Below are 6,141 nucleotides of genomic sequence, written 5' to 3' on the forward strand. Positions count from 1 at the left end.
CAATCCTCAATCCTCAATACTCAATCTTCAATCCTCAATCCTCAATCCTCAATACTCAATCCTCAATCCTCAATCCTCAATCCTCAATCCTCAATCCCCAATCCTCAACCTTCAATCCTCAATACTCAATCTTCAATCCTCAATCCTCAATCCTCAATCCTCAATACTGAATCCTCAATCATCAAACCTCAATCTTCAATACTCAATCCTCAATCCTCAATTCTCAATCCTCAATACTCAACCATCAATCCTCAATTCTCAATACACAATAGAATATCCTGAATTCGCAGGATTGAATAATCAAACCTCAATCCTCAACCCTCAGCCCTCATCCTCCATCCTCGATCCTCAATCCTCAATCCTCAAACTTCAATCCTCAATACTCAATCTTCAATCCTCAATCCTCAATCCTCAATCCTCAATCCTCAATCCTCAGTCCTCAATCCTCAATCCTCAACACCCAATCCTCAATCTTCAATCCTCAATAATCAATCTTCAATCCTCAATCCTCAATGCTCTATACTCAATCCTCAATCCTCAACCATCAACCCTCAATCTTGAATACTCAAACATCAATCCTCAACCCTCAGCCCACATCCTCCATTCTCGAACCTCAATCCTCAATCCTCAACATTCAATCCTCAATAGTCAATCTTCAATCCTCAATCCTCAATCCTCAAACCTCAATCCTCAATCCTCAATCCTCAATCCTCAATCCACAATCCCCAATCCTCATTTTTCCATCCTCAATACTCAATCTTCAATCCTCAATCCTCAATCCTCAATCCTCAATCCTCAATCCTCAATCATCAATACCGAATCTTCAATACTCAATCCTCAATCCTCAACTCTCAATCCTCAATCTTCAATCCTCAGTACTCAATCTTCAATCCTCAATCCTCAATCCTCCATCCTCGATCTTCAATCCTCAATCCCCAATCCTCAATCTTCAATCCTCAATACTCAATCTTCAATCCTCAATCCTCAAGCCTCAATCCTCAATCCTCAATCCTCAATCATCAATCCTCAATCTTCAATACTCAATCCTCAATCCTCAATTCTCAATCCTCAATACTCAATCATCAATCCTCAATTCTCAATACTCAATAGAATATCCTGAATTCGCAGGATTCAATACTCAAACCTCAATCCTCAACCTTCATCCCTCATCCTCCATCCTCGATCCTCAATCCTCAATCCTCAATCTTCAATACTCAATACTCAATATTCAATCCCCAATCCTCAATCTTCAATCCTCAATACTCAATCTTCAATCCTCAATCCTCAATCCTCCATCCTCGATCCTCAATCCTCAATCCTCAACCTTCAATCCTCAATACTCAATCTTCAATCCTCAATCCACAATCCTCAATACTCAATCCTCAATCCTCAATCCTCAATCCTCAATCCTCAATCCCCAATCCTCAATCCTCAATCCTCAATCCTCAATCCTCAATCCCCAATCCTCAACCTTCAATCCTCAATACTCAATCTTCAATCCTCAATCCTCCATCCTCAATCCTCAACACTCAATCCTCAATCATCAAACCTCAATCTTCCATACTCAATCCTCAATCCTCAATTCTCAATCCTCAATACCCAACCATCAATCCTCAATCCTCAAAACTCAATCTTCAACCCTCAATCCTCAATGCTCTATACTCAATCCTCAATCCTCAATCACCAACCCTCAATCTTCAATACTCAAACCTCAATCCTCAACCCTCAGCCCACATCCTCCATCCTCGAACCTCAATCCTCAATCCTCAACATTCAATCCTCAATACTCAATCTTCAATCCTCAATCCTCAATCCTCAAACCTCAATCCTCAATCCTCAATCCTCAATCCTCAATCCACAATCCTCAATCCTCAATCCTCAATCCTCAGTCCTCAATCCCCAATCCTCAATCTTCAATCCTCAATACTCAATCTTCAATCCTCAATCCTCAATCCTCCATCCTCGATCCTCAATCCTCAATCCTCAACCTTCAATCCTCAATACTCAACCTTCAATCCTCAATCCCCAATCCTCAATACTCAATCCTCAATCCTCAATCCTCAATACTCATTTCTCAATACTCAACAGAATATCCTGAATTCGCAGGATTCAATACTCAAACCTCAATCCTCAGCCATCAGCACTCAACCTCCATCCTCGATCCTCAATCCTCAATCCTCAACCTTCAATCCTCAATACTCAATCTTCAATCCTCAATCCTCAATCCTCAATCCTCAATCCTCAATCCTCAATCCTCAATCCTCAGTCCTCAATCCCCAATCCTCAATCTTCAATCCTCAATACTCAATCGTCAATCCTCAATCCTCAATCCTCCATCCTCGATCCTCAATCCTCAATCCTCAACCTTCAATCCTCAATACTCAATCTTCAATCCTCAATCCTCAATCCTCAATCCTCAATCCTCAATCCTCAATCCTCAATCCTCAATCCTCAACCCCCAATCCTCAATCTTCAATCCTCAATACTCAATCTTCAATCCTCAATCCTCAATGCTCTATACTCAATCCTCAATCCTCAATCATCAACCCTCAATCTTCAATACTCAATCATCAATCCTCAACCCTCAGCCCACATCCTCCATCCTCGAACCTCAATCCTCAATCCTCAACATTCAATCCTCAATACTCAATCTTCAATCCTCAATCCTCAATCCTCAAACCTCAATCCTCAATCCTCAATCCTCAATCCTCAATACTCAATAGAATATCCTGAATTCGCAGGATTCAATACTCAAACCTCAATCCTCAACCTTCATCCCTCATCCTCCATCCTCGATCCTCAATCCTCAATCCTCAATCTTCAATACTCAATACTCAATATTCAATCCCCAATCCTCAATCTTCAATCCTCAATACTCAATCTTCAATCCTCAATCCTCAATCCTCCATCCTCGATCCTCAATCCTCAATCCTCAACCTTCAATCCTCAATACTCAATCTTCAATCCTCAATCCTCAATCCTCAATACTCAATCCTCAATCATCAATCCTCAATCCTCAATCCTCAATCCCCAATCCTCAATCCTCAATCCTCAATCCTCAATCCTCAATCCCCAATCCTCAACCTTCAATCCTCAATACTCAATCTTCAATCCTCAATCCTCAATCCTCAATCCTCAATACTCAATCCTCAATCATCAAACCTCAATCTTCAATCCTCAATCCTCAATCCTCAATCCTCAATCCTCAATCCTCAATCATCAATCCTCAATCTTCAATACTCAATCCTCAATCCTCAATTCTCAATCCTCAATACACAATCATCAATCCTCAATTCTCAATACTCAATAGAATATCCTGAATTCTCAGGATTCAATACTAAAACCTCAATCCTCAACCTTCATCCCTCATCCTCCATCCTCGATCCACAATCCTCAATCCTCAATCTTCAATACTCAATACTCAATATTCAATCCCCAATCCTCAATCTTCAATCCTCAATACTCAATCCTCAATTCTCAATCCTCAATACTCAATCATCAATCCTCAATTCTCAATACTCAATAGAATATCCTGAATTCGCAGGATTCAATACTCAAACCTCAATCCTCAACCTTCATCCCTCATCCTCCATCCTCGATCCTCAATCCTCAATCCTCAATCTTCAATACTCAATACTCAATATTCAATCCCCAATCCTCAATCTTCAATCCTCAATTCTCAATCTTCAATCCTCAATCCTCAATCCTCCATCCTCGATCCTCAATCCTCAATCCTCAACCTTCAATCCTCAATACTCAATCTTCAATCCTCAATCCTCAATCCTCAATACTCAATCCTCAATCCTCAATCCTCAATCCTCAATCCTCAATCCCCAATCCTCAATCCTCAATCCTCAATCCTCAATCCTCAATCCCCAATCCTCAACCTTCAATCCTCAATACTCAATCTTCAATCCTCAATCCTCAATCCTCAATCCTCAATACTCAATCCTCAATCATCAAACCTCAATCTTCAATACTCAATCCTCAATCCTCAATTCTCAATCCTCAATACTCAACCATCAATCCTCAATTCTCAATACTCAATAGAATATCCTGAATTCGCAGGATTCAATACTCAAACCTCAATCCTCAACCCTCAGCCCTCATCCTCCATCCTCAATCCTCAATCCTCAATCCTCAACCCCCAATCCTCAATCTTCAATCCTCAAAACTCAATCTTCAATCCTCAATCCTCAATGCTCTATACTCAATCCTCAATCCTCAATCACCAACCCTCAATCTTCAATACTCAAACCTCAATCCTCAACCCTCAGCCCACATCCTCCATCCTCGAACCTCAATCCTCAATCCTCAACATTCAATCCTCAATACTCAATCTTCAATCCTCAATCCTCAATCCTCAAACCTCAATCCTCAATCCTCAATCCTCAATCCTCAATCCACAATCCCCAATCCTCATTTTTCCATCCTCAATACTCAATCTTCAATCCTCAATCCTCAATCCTCAATCCTCAATCCTCAATCCTCAATCATCAATACCGAATCTTCAATACTCAATCCTCAATCCTCAACTCTCAATCCTCAATCTTCAATCCTCAGTACTCAATCTTCAATCCTCAATCCTCAATCCTCCATCCTCGATCCTCAATCCTCAATCCCCAATCCTCAATCTTCAATCCTCAATACTCAATCTTCAATCCTCAATCCTCAATCCTCAATCCTCAATCCTCAATCCTCAATCATCAATCCTCAATCTTCAATACTCAATCCTCAATCCTCAATTCTCAATCCTCAATACTCAATCATCAATCCTCAATTCTCAATACTCAATAGAATATCCTGAATTCATAGGATTCAATACTCAAACCTCAATCCTCAACCTTCATCCCTCATCCTCCATCATGGATCCTCAGTACTCAATCCTCAATCTTCAATACTCAATACTCAATATTCAATCATCAATCCTCAATCCTTAATCCTCAATCCTCAATCCTCAATCCTCAATCCCCAATTCTCAATCCCCAATCCTCAATCCTCAATCCTCAATACTCTATCTCCAATCCTCAAACCTCAATCCTCAATCCTCAATCCTCAATCCCCAATCCTCAATCTTCAACCCTCAATACTCAATCCTCAGTCCTCAATCCTCAATCCTCAATCCTCAATGCTCAATCCTCAATCCTCAATCATCAATCCTCAATCTTCAATACTCAATCCTCAATCCTCAATTCTCAATCCTCAATACTCAACTATCAATCCTCAATTCTCAATACTCAATAGAATATCCTGAATCCGCAGGATTCACTACTCAAACCTCAATCCTCAACCCTCAGCCCTCATCCTCCATCCTCGATCCTCAATTCCCAATCCTCAAACTTCAATCCTAAATACTCAATCTTCAATCCTCAATCCTCAATCCTCAATCCTCAATCCTCAATCCTCAATCCTCAATCCTCAATCCTCAATCCCCAATCCTCAATCTTCAATCCTCAATACTCAATCTTCAATCCGCAATCCTCAATGCTCTATACTCAATCCTCAATCCTCAATCATCAACCCTCAATCTTCAATACTCAATCCTCAATCCTCAATCCTCAATACTCAATTCTCAACCATCAATCCTCAATTCTCAATACTCAACAGAATATCCTGTATTCGCAGGATTCAATACTCAAACCTCAATCCTCAACCCTCAGCCCTCATCCTCCATCCTCGATCCTCAATCCTCAATCCTCAACATTCAATCCTCAATACTCAATCTTCAATCCTCAATCCTCAACCCTCAATCCTCAATCCCCAATCCTCAATCTTCAACCCTCAATACTCAATCTTCAGTCCTCAATCCTCAGCCCTCATCCTCCATCGTCCATCCTCAATCCTCAATCCTCAAACTTCAATCCTCAATACTCAACATTCAATCCTCAATCCTCAATCCTCAATCCTCAATTCTCAATCCTCAATCCTCAATACTCAATCCCCAATCCTCAATCTTCAATCCTCAATACTCAATCTTCAATCCTCAATCCTCAATACTCAGTCCTCAATCCTCAACCATCAACGCTCAATCTTCAATACTCAATCCTCAATCCTCAATTGTCAATACTCAATTCTCAACCATCAATACTCATTTCTCAATACTCAACAGAATATCCTGAATTCGCAGGATTCAATACTCAA

Source organism: Calliopsis andreniformis, unplaced genomic scaffold, assembly GCF_051401765.1.
Source record: "Calliopsis andreniformis isolate RMS-2024a unplaced genomic scaffold, iyCalAndr_principal scaffold0041, whole genome shotgun sequence".
Classification (NCBI taxonomy): Eukaryota; Metazoa; Arthropoda; class Insecta; order Hymenoptera; family Andrenidae; genus Calliopsis; species Calliopsis andreniformis.